The 12,267-nt window shown below is 34.7% G+C and overlaps 1 protein-coding gene across 1 annotated transcript in view; it reads left to right on the top strand.

Moving 5' to 3' along the window:
• Positions 1-3,776: 3,776 nt before the first annotated feature.
• Positions 3,777-12,267, top strand: part of LOC138131086 (probable multidrug resistance-associated protein lethal(2)03659) — a 47,168-nt gene continuing 38,677 nt past the window's right edge. The window contains exon 1 of the transcript XR_011159712.1: positions 3,777-3,933. The gene's annotated coding sequence lies outside the window, so the exon portion shown is untranslated. The remainder of the gene's footprint in view (positions 3,934-12,267) is intronic.

Below are 12,267 nucleotides of genomic sequence, written 5' to 3' on the forward strand. Positions count from 1 at the left end.
ATTTTTAAATTTTGTACATTTACTCTTTAATTTCTTGGCTTTTGTTTAATGAATGGGTATAGTTCTTTGCAATTTTATATTCAGAAGACAAATCTCTACAATAATGAATAAAAAAAATGTACAGTGCTATTTGAAAAAAAGAAGCTGATGTTCATCTGTCAAAAACTGGACGGAAGATTTTTTTTTTAAATTAGTTGGTAATGAAGTGTTTTCAAAATTATTTCATTTGATGTGTCACTTATGGAAATCGGATAAAAAATAAGCAAAATACAGCATCAAAGGTTTTTCGTCAGTCACCCTGTATTTAGTTATATACCCCTTTCCCAGTTAAACAGGGTGCGTCCTAAAAAACGCCGCAAGCCATATCTCCGTTATTTATGGTTTGATTTAAATAAAACAAAAACTGGAATAAATCACTTTAAAAGCACTATTAGCACAACATAGACTATTTTTTTTTTTCAAAAAGTAATTCAAGGGTGTTTTCGAAGTTGAGGCGTTCCTTGTAACACGAGGTACTATGCATGATAATTGATTGTATATTTTTATTGTTTTCTAAAATTTTGAGTCCGGTCCCGTCTATTTCTCCGCTGTACTAGATTAATACATACATACATTAGCAACATATCTATGAGCTTATTATTTTCGTAATGATAAAGCCATTTCGACTAATGAGGTGCTCTGACAGTATTTTTGATTAACGTGCATGCTCATTTGATTTTTTTTGTCAATTCTAATTTCTAACAAATCAGCGCAAATTTGAGCAGGACCATTACCTCAGGACCGATTTCAAAAATAAAAATTTTGACTAAAACTCTTTACAACAAAAACGTCTGTTTTTCTTTTTTCTTCTTCTGATAATTATAAGTGCACAAACGCATGCCATTTCAGTTGCATTCATGTCAATATTTGCGGAGAACTGCATCTATCTGGTCTTTCTACGACTAATTACTGACTCCTTTTTTCACCATTACTGACCGGTTGATGTGTACACGAGTAATCGCTCACTTTCTAACCTTTAAGAGGTTAGAAAAGCTGTACGTTATTAACCGATTGTGAATACGAGTAATAGTATATTATATACCAAGGTGGGGAAGTTCATGATTATAGCCAGAGTGCCAAGATTAGAGCCCGAGGCGCGCCGAGGGTTGTAAGGCGCGAAGGCTATAAGGGACTTCTCCACCGTGGTTTATATACTATTTTTTCACTACTAGATACGATAAAAGCCTTTCTGATAATAATTATTAATCAAATTATTTTGTCGGATGCAACGGGTCCGAGTTGTCATTTCTTGACAATTGGTATGAAAATCGTCTACGTTAACCAATGAAATAGACGACAATCTTTCGTTGCTAGGTGACGGTTGTTCCATTATTCACCACTGGTTAATAATGAAAAATTATTTACCTGTCACTGGGCCAACGTAGAAAAACGAAATTTCTCAGTGTTCTATGACAACCGATAACGCTAGACTTTATTACTAGTAGTGAAAAAAGTAAATTAACTAGCTGAGGCCATTGCAAAGACAAACAACAAGATTAAGGCGGCAACAGAAAAAACAGAAAACGGGTAAATGACAGACAAATGACAAGTTAAAGTTTGCAAAACAAGTAAACAAATTCTAATTTAGTTATCACAGACAGAGACGGATAAAAACCTTCTTCAAAACGGTATCCCAGGTATTACTCATATTTTACAATTCGATTAATGACAAAAATATGTCTAATTAGTAAATATGCGGTCAAGGTACACCAACAGGAGCCTACGAGCTGGAGGTAACAAACTCTCGGCCGCGAGGGTACTCAGAAGAATAATCTGAATCGTCTTGAGATCAGCGACGTTTATAGATACTCGGGTTGTACGATTAGCATTCCTAAACCGCATAAAGCAAGACCTAGATCCGCCGTCCCCAACCAACCGTTTACCTTTAGTTCTTTCCTTTTAAAGTCGGCCAGGCCGTTGGAGTTCCAAGCGGCTACCTGAGGGTCTGAAGCGAACTCACCCAGTTTGTCACAGCATGTGTTTGCTCTGCAAATTGGCGCATTTGCTTCAGCATCGATCTCGTCTCCGAGAAGACTATCCAGAGCGTGCTGATTATTTTCGCAAACCCGTTGACATCCTGGCTAGGTTTGGCGTAGGTAGTGGTGTTCGCTATTTCTTCTAGGAGTTTCCGCAGGAGAAGGAATTTTCCTTTTTTTTCCTGTTTGCCTGGTCTGCCAGGTTGTAATTTTGGACTCTTTATCCACTTCTTGAGTTTTATATATTCTAGCACTACAGGCCATTTAGGCCCATGGCTTAGTCTCAAAATTCTATACCACGCTGTCCACTTCGGTACAACTCCTCTTAACAATTTGTCTCCATAGGTTTCTGTCATGTGACGCTTTCCTCCAGTCGGTTACGCCCAGCATTCTTAGGTCTGCTGTTACCGCCTCCAGCCATTTCTTCTTCGGTTTACCCCTCGTCTTCTTTCGTCATTTTCCCTCCAGCAGCGCTCTCTTCGTATGTCTCTGCTCTGCCATCCTACCAACATGATCCAGCACCTAATCCTTTGTGCTTTGATATGCTGCACTATATGTACTGCTGTGCCTGTATAGCTTCTTTAGTTCTTTATTTGTTTTTCTTCGCCATCCTCCGTCAGGTCAGGTTAGGTCAGGTTGGGCTTTGGGGCGCAGTTTTCTCGACGGCTGAAGTTTTAGTTGCGATTGCCTGCTTGTCTCAGGTCAGGGCCACACAGGACATCCCCGGAAACTTAGAGGGTGTTTATCTTCGTAGTTCGCTCATTTCGCAGCTTTGAGGGGGAGGGGCGTTCACGCAGTCCTCTGTCAAATGCTGCCCGGCGCACCTGAGGCAGCGAAGAGTCGCCTACGCAAACTCTTTCGCGTGGCAGAGGTGACCCGCCGCGAAGAATTTCGGTACTTTAACCATTCACACCGAATCGTTAACTCGTGTTTAGTTGATAAACGCCGTTTTGGTCCCTGGAGACTTAGACGCCGACCGTCTCGAGCAGCCTCTAATTCTGGGTAATTGGTCATAGTGACCTTGGAGGAGGTGATTTCCTGTGATCTTAGATCTTTTTTGAAATCGTCGCAGGCGACTGAGTTCTCTGTATTGGTTCCACTTTATTCGTTTATTGTCGAACACTTTTTCACCCCCTGCAATCAACTCTCTTAAATTGTATATTGGTTATTTTAACCAATTACGATAGCATTTCCATTATTTCTAGAATTTTTTCATGGAATAGGTTTTTCTACCAGAACTTGAATATTTGTGATTTGATGTTTGTTAGGACCACACTGAATTTACATAACTCCTTGTTCGATTACAAATCTGAAAATGACTACATTTCTGACTTTAGACAATAGGTAGTAATGATGCAACAAGAAGATAAAGAGAAACGAAATGAAACATATGTACTTACATACATTATTTTAAAACCTAAATTGGCCTTGAAACGTTTTTACGTAAAGAGTTTGACCTTTGTAATGCCATTCACCTGAAATTCGGTTGATCTGCTACTTCTAAGAATTGTTCTACATTTCTTTGAACTTTCCAAAACCTTCCTGATTAATTTGTTATTCTCATTCTTTCTCCCTCACTCACACATCTGGTTTCTACAAAATTAAATAATGTTGCTAATATTCTTTTTTATGTGTTTTTTATCAACTCCATTTCTACCTTGTTTTTTTACTTTTCTATCTACACGTACAAACGATATTCGTTATTTTCTACGACTATATATATGTCATATATTATCATTCTATGAATAACTTTTGTGGTTTGTAGTTGTGCCTCGTCAGTTAACCTGGTTAAAGTACCTGTTCAATAACCACAAAACGTCTTAAACGGTATAGACGATCTAAACAGGATTGAAGTGGTTAGAACACACAAATCTCAACTTGGAGAAAAGGCAAACTTTTTATCAACTTCTGTTTTCTGGTAAGAAACATTAGTTCAGCAGTTTAATTTAATGATAAAAGCTTTTCTAATTTCTAATAATGTGTGTTAAAACGTTTCGTTACTTTGGTTACCATCCCTCCGCCACCCGGCAGCACGGCAATTTTGCCGGATTACATACACTATTACGGATATTACTATCAAGTAATAGTGCAGTGCTTATCAACATAATTACCGGTGTCTCGCCTCCGCATTTTGACTTTGTTGTGTATTATGTTCTGTGTCAATGTTAAGGAAATTCCTCACGATGTGACATGAGTATAATAATATACCTTTTTGAATTTCAACTACCAATGTGTTATCTAAATCCAGAATTTTTAAATTTTTAAAAAGAGATTGCGGTACTATTCCCGTTGCTGAAATTATAAGTGGTAAAATAGAATTGTTTTCTTTTTTTTTTGTTAATAAAAGGGGCCTTAAAATTTGATTTTACATTTATATCTAGTACCAGAAACGGTTGTTGCCATTTAAAAAAATGAAGTTTTCGAAATTTTTTGATTATCAATTTTAAAAAATTGCAGTAGGCGTATGAAACATAAAAAAATGTCGTTGATAGCGCAAAAAAGCAGCCAAATCTTTGGCAAGTCAGTAAAGCAAAAATAAATTATTTATTTCTGATGGTTCAGGAATTATAAATTTTTTAATGCGAGACCTGCAACCTCACTTTTTTGCAAAAAAGATGACAGGTCAAAAACGATGACAGATAAGTATTGACAAAAAGACGTACTAAACTCAAAAGTTAACGTAGAATCGAAATGTGAAGTCAAAATGGGGCCTTTCTATTTAAAAAAAACAAAGATGGCATCGATTTCCGGTATTTCCGGAAGTGCCGCCATTTTGAAAATATTTAATTTGAACTTGGAGTAGTCGATTATAGTCAACTACCAATTTTCATATTAATATGATTTTGGGAAATAAAAAAGTTTCTAATGAACGGGCTATGTGAATCAGCCTGTATACCTAATGTCAATGTGTTGAGGAACTAAAGTGCATCTTTTCATTCCGAATGTAAGTTTATTGCACGAACGCAGCGAGGATTATAGTAACACGAGGGGTATTTTAAAATTTCTAGACATGAATATCTCCTTAATTCAAATAAATAAAAGCGTGTATCCTTAATATTTAGAGCAGTAGAGATATTTTCATATTTGATGGCGGAAACAAAAGACTGAGAAATGTATTGTCAGTGTCAAATTTCTCAAAGACGTTCGTGATTTCGACAGAAATGCAGCAAATTGGCAATAAGAAAGTTATTAATCGTCGAACTAAAGACATAATTTGTAATACGTTTGATTATGTGAGAATAACTTTTCCTTTTGAAGCACTGACAAAAATTGGTTTCCTTAGAATTTATTTTTTCAATCTATTTAGCGAAAATTTAAATTTACCTAGACATTCCTTTTTACGGCGTTTATGAGAAATTTGACACTGACAATACAATTTTGTGACATTTCTCAGTCTTTTGTTTCCGCCACCAAATATGAAAATACCTCTAGGTATCTAAATAAATTAAAGTTAGCAGAACCTAATAATAATGTAAACGTCGACTATTCACAAACAGGCACCAAATGATTTTTTTTTAAATGATCGGTTATTGTGTATTGTATGAAGAGATATACAATGTGTTGGGAAAATAAATTGGAATATTTTATTATGTACAAAAAGTCATCAATTTCAGAAAATTTTCATAACAATCATTTTTCAAAATCGTATTTTGTTAACATTTTCCCCCTTCATTTTAACGAAGCCTTTGACAAGATTGGTTATATTGAAAACAACAGTGAAGATAATTTTCATTCGCAGGCAAAATATCGAATGTTTACAAGATCTTCGTCTTTTTCATTGGAAATTTTAAGTTTTACAGATTTGTCAAGTTCTAAAATAGTGAATTAAGTTCGTTGCTATTTTACAACATGATGATTTTGTATGGTAAAGCGTTTGGAAAAGCGTAATAAACTCGACATTAGTAGAACAATATAAATTGGGCCTTTTTTGGGACTCGTTGGCCTTTAAAACGCTCCACTCGTGCCAAAAAAACCCATTTTACACACGAACTCATGTAATGTAATGTTTCTCTCCGCCGTAATTAGAATGTTTAAATTTAGATTTTTGTTAGGACTAGACCGAATATACATAGAGCTCGTGCCAACTCTCATGATCGATGACGCAGAAACCAAAATGCGTACCGAAGCGTCTGTACTATTCGAACTAAAAACATCGGTACCATTTTGTCACGCTTTACAGATTTGTGAGCTAATTTATGTTGATATTTATTTGGCGAAAAGCCGACAAGTCCTTAGATAATGTCGGACATTCTAATCCAAATCCTTGAACAGTGTAAAATGCAAATTTGCCGCCACCCTGAAAATTTGAACTAAACGACCGACGTTTTTACGTTTCACTTATCACAATTGGGCTCCGCCTTCGCGCAGCTTTTGTCAAGGTCATCGATCATGAGAGTTGGCACAAGCTCTACCTACTTACTTAATTTGTTGCTGGATTAATAAAACAAACATTGATTTTAATTTCCCAAAACCGTTCCAATTGATTTCTAATCTTCATTCATTGTATCTCACTCCCACATCTGGTTTCTGCGAAACTAAATGATGTTATTATATTAGGGTGTCCAGAAAGTTCTGAGCGTTTTTGTGGTATTCTGTTTCACGATATAAAATAAATGTAAAATCAATTGGTAATTTTACAGGTGTCCCCAAAAAACAAGACGAGTCCATAACTCCCTTATTTACCTTTATTTACCCTTATCTGTGAAAATTGTGCCGTTGTTAACGTTGAATGGAAAAAGTACCCTGCAGCAATTGTGTATCTAGTTGATAACTCGTGGATAACATAGCAGAGCATTTTGTTGGCTGTGCAAGGTCTTTCACCAATGGTTTTAGATTTGGTATTATCCAAACCATATACAGTATATATCGTTTATAACGATGTGGAAGGGACCGGTGAAATTCGGTCGTTATAACCGTAGGTCGCTATTTCCAAATACCATTTTAATACTGAAAAATCTTTTTATTTTCATAGAAAAGTGTACATTTAAAGGTAAATAAACGTGTCGATACATTTTTAAAGCTTTTATTACAAATTTAGGATCTCATCCTGTGTGTTCCTCCCATATGCATTTTCCTTTAAACTGAATGTTTCTTTTTGGTAAACGACTTGTTGGCTCCTGGTAACTTATTTGCTAGCTGGGTCGGCGAATCTTTGTATTTATTAGTCCATTTGGGTTATCCTCTGCAACCATGAAAATTTTGTTCCATTCTAGGAAATTTAGGTCAGTTAATTTCAAAATTATAGAGTACACCTAATTTTCTACAGTGTAAAATGCACTTACATTTTTTGTCAAAGATCAATGTCAATTTTGACAAACAAAATGCCTAATCTAATCGAATACGCGAAAGTGGTCATTCTTTCCAAAGGGTGGTCGATCCGGAGGATAGCCCAATCTTATAACATCGCGAAGAGCACCGTGTAGAGAGGATAAAACAAACAATATTATGGTGCTCTAAAATATATGTTGCAAAACATACATACCTAACCTATATAAAAACATGACGTCTACATTTCAAAAAGGCATCTTCACATCTGGAAAAAACTCTAATAAATCGATTTCTTGATTTTTGAGGTGTACTCGATAATTTTGAAATTAACTGTACCATTGTCTTGTTGAATTTTTTTCACAGGTGACAATCTTTTTGATGTGCTCACTTATTCTAATGCTGACAGGAGTCACATTATCCAACAACACAATGGATTCAGAAAAATACTAAATTCGAATTAAAACAATTTGAGGTTATGTCTGATATTTTGAAGCAATTGAAGTTTGTTTTTTTTTATGGTTTTTAAGCTATTGACACAACACCTTACCTATTATATGTTTCTTATTTTACACTTTTACTATTTTTATTATTTTGTTACTGCATGCAATTAACACTTGCAGTTAATTTATTTACTTATAAATATTTAACATGGACATAACCAATTACAGAAAAAAAAGACGTTTCTGTCATCCGTTGTCTTTTAATTCAAATAATCGTCACTTGAAGTCTCTACTGTACGTACGATTTTTTTAAATGTCAAGAACAATTTTTCTTACGGAGAAATCATCGAGTGGGACGGCCATAATAAGCGCTTAGCGTTTTGATACAGTTGGCCATGCTGCCAATAAAATCACAAGATGATCATTCATAGCCAACTCGGTCTCAAAAAGATCGTGAACGCTTAATACTGCTAAATTTTCCAGTATTATTCGTTTATTGTTGCTTCCAGTTAATTACATCGTTGCATACGCTTTTAAGTTAATTGCTACTTTTTTGATAATGAATAATTAGCATTTTATCATTCTGGTTCTATGTATATTCGTACATACATTAATATGACTGCCAACAGTATCATTTTAAACATTTACTTTGTGGTTTATCAAATCTTCTACAGGGCATAATTATATGTATTTAACTTAGGAAAATTATATTGGGCAAATGTAAGGGTTGGTAACGCTGGTAAATAGACATTTGTGTTTTGAATTTAAAGTGTCGTGAAATGCAGTGATCACGTAGCAGCAACTCACTATGAGTCACTGCTAACATTAAAAATTTATGTAAATGTTCCTGAAATGCGTATCGAAAAGAGCTCCTTTTCGAAACCCGTTTGAGTGTTATACTGACTGTGTTATAGGATAGGTGCAAATTAGAAAAATTATTTTTCTGCTTCTCTTAAGCGACGGTCTATATTAAAATCGCACCTTCAAAACTCTGAGAGTCTGAAACCGTTGTCAAACACATAATGGGGAAGTCGTATAAAAGCGATAAAGGTTCTTAAAATTAATATACAAGAAATTTATCAAGCACTCAAGATAATTAATTAATAACTGATGATATAACTAAATACATCAAGAGCACAAGCTAATAATTTTATTTGAAAATTTTGTTTATTTCAATTTCTTTGTTCCATCATTATACCGGGTGGGGCATCGTCTACGCGCACGCGAGAAATCGCGACTTCTAATTAAATAAAATTGGCGAAATTTTATATACCTGACTAATTACTGATAAGGTATATTTGAGAATTTAAAAAAAAATTGTTGTTAATAAATAAGGCCGTAACAGTTTTATTAGTTTTCTGAAATTAATTGTTAATTTACCTATAAAGTTTTTACACTAAATGAATCTGTATCTGCTAGCCCATCAAACCCTGGTGGCACAATTACAAATTTTGACTTGGTTAGCTAAATAATTCGCTTTTTTATTTAAACGTAAACCAGACGGGTGATTTACGGCACAATGGTATAATTTCCCAACAAAGGTATAGCCGACCGTTTTAAACCTTTTTGCCATAAAATTGACAGTTTCCATTGTCACCTAAATTTACGACAGCACAAGTAGCAGGTCATAAATAAAAATGATTTTGAAAGTTGAAATGTAAAACTGCGTTTAATTCAAAATCTAATTGGTATTTTTTTCCGTAATTTCGTAAATAATTATAGGAAGTGAATCTGGGTAGGTTAGTATAAAAATCAGAATTTGACTTTTTGGTTGAAATTTACATTTTAATTTTTTTTGGCTTTGTTTGTAAGTGAAAAATTATCAAAAAATTATGAAATGTACAATCGCGGCCATCCAAAAGTGAACGATAGCTTGCGAAAATTTCCGTATTTTTCATTAGATTAAATCAGGCTGTATTCATTGGCGTTCGTGCAGCAGACGTTACTATTTTAAAAATAAAAAGTTGTAATAAATAATGTTTAATAAAAATGAGGCTGAGAGGTAATTAATACATTATTAAAATGAAAGTAAACTTTAGTAAAGAAACCTTTCCACACCTATTCGTATTGGCCTCTCAAGCCTGTTTTCTTGCAGATGCAAGTCTTACTGCAATGTAATTCTCTCGTCACAGCAGCCAACGACCAATTTTCTTCTAGCTTTTCAATAGCCCTAGCTGTCTGAATCGGAGTAAGATGTAGCATTTTAAAAAAAAATGTTTCAATAATTTTTTTAACGCTAGTGTCAAACTTTGACATTTTAGGACGCCTATGATTTAAAGTAAAAATCAAACTATAAAAAAAAACGTTCACTTTTGGATGGCCGCGATAGTACTATCGGCGCCATCGAAATGTGAACGCCAAATTTTCCTAGTGTGTGTTGTAGCATCAATCATAGGCGTGCGTTAATGTGTCAGATTTGTGACAATTTTCACAAACATAATTTGTCAACAGATTTAATTTATTTTTAAACAATATACATGCCACGACACTTGACCGATATGGGAAAAGCGAGGGCTGTTGCCAAACTCGAGGAAAATTGTAAAATTGTAATAGAAAGTTATAGGTAATATGTAGAAATCTTTTCTTAACTTTCATACATATAGTACGCCACTGAACAAAGTTTTATTTAATGTAGAACAAAACAGAAGACGTTTCTATGGCACCAGAAATTCGTTCACATTTCGTTGGCGCCGATAGTACCTTACCAATAGCCAGGTAAGTCTGAAAAATTTCGACAATTTTTTTTAATTAGAAGTCGCGATTTCTCACGTGCGCGTATACGATGCCCCACCCGGTATAGCATGAGATTTTAAGTAAAATTAATGTCGTTACTAAAATGATGCAAAATCCCACATTTAATATTCAAACCACCGCCGTCTTGATGATTGACCAAGGAGCAAGAATGACTGAGTCTGTTGGTAACAATGCAAATTTGAATGATTTTGGTACCACTGTAATCTAAACGTATTTCCGGTTGTCAGCTTTGACAGAGTTGACAGGTGAATTTGACGTTTACCATCAAAGGGTCATTTTTGTATTAGCATAAACCGTGGAGGGAGAAAAGACTGGAGATGGCATTTCCTATGGTTCCCATGTTAAAAATCCGAACCCTCTAAAAGCACGTGCAACAACCTTTTATGACGCAGTCCACAATGCGCTAGAAGCTAGATAAAGAAGCACAATGCGTCTGGAAGGAAGGCGAAGGAAGCCATTGGCCTAGCGGCCTAGCGTCTATATTCAGAAACCTTTTATGACTCTGTAGTTTTCGCGGGCCGGTACACTTATTTGAATTAGTGCCATCTCCAGAATTTTCTCCTTCCACGGCATAAAGATACCCGACATAATCTAATTTTTTTTTTAATGTCGTGTCAAGTTAAAACATCCGATTAGTGCCAATTACGAAACAGAAAAACACCAATATTTTTCAATTGTTTCATTGCCAACAGACTCAGTCATTGTGATCACGCTGTACTTGTGAGTCACTGCCAACATTAAAAATTTAAGTAAATGTTTCTGAAACCGGTATCGAAAAGAACTCCTTTTCGAAATCCGTTTGAGTGTTATACTGACTGTGTTTTAAACGTGCAAAATAGAAAAATAACTATTATCACAGAGCATGCAGTAAAGTAAATAATTGCTTTATTGCTTATCTGAAATATGTGAATATTCTATTTATCTACGATATATCGTGTAATGGTAGCTAAATAATTGTAATTTGAAGGTAACTGTTTTGCAACAGGTTAATACAAAACTAGTGCTCTGCCAAAACTTATGTTTAGGAAAATCTACATAAAAAACATTGTAAATTATTAAAGCTTTTGTCAGATTGTCACCAGAAAGACTCTCACGTAAGTACAAACGACAAAACATTTCAAAAAAGGTCAAACTGAACATTGTTCAAATTGACTCACAAATATGTAAATCTGAACGTTATTTAATTTAAAAAACTTTTTAAAATAGGCAGTGAGCATCTGGAGTTTATCGACAGTCAAGCAATGGATAGTTATTTAGAACAAAAAAGAGCAATCAATCCCAGGCAAACAGCTAACATATTTTCCAAAGTGACATTCCTGTACTAAGATATTTTCAGTGCAAATTTCTTTAAAACTTATTATTAGTTAAAATTTTAGTTTCACTTGGAAACTATTTAAAAGTGGCGTCAAAGAAGAACTAAAAGAAGAAGACTTGTACGAAGTTCTCCCCGATCTAGACTCCCAAAAATTGGGAAATCGCATTTTACAAAAATGGAATGAACAAAAAAATGAAAACAAGTGTTCGGTATTTTCACTTCTGTGGAATTTATTTGGGAAATATTACATTTTACTTGGAACCACCAAACTAATATCAATGATTCATACGTATGTTAGATCGTAAATTAATATTAATTTTTACAAAGTCATTGATTTGTAGTGTTGTTCGGCCCATCGTTATAGGAAAGTTGGTTTCCTATTTTATTCCGGGTCAAACCGAATTGACTAAAATCGAAGCATCTTTCTATGGAGGACTTATTATTGTATTAGACGATCCTGTTAGAAAGAGACGGA

The sequence above is a fragment of the Tenebrio molitor genome, chromosome 5 (assembly GCF_963966145.1).
Source record: "Tenebrio molitor chromosome 5, icTenMoli1.1, whole genome shotgun sequence".
In the NCBI taxonomy this organism is placed as follows: Eukaryota; Metazoa; Arthropoda; class Insecta; order Coleoptera; family Tenebrionidae; genus Tenebrio; species Tenebrio molitor.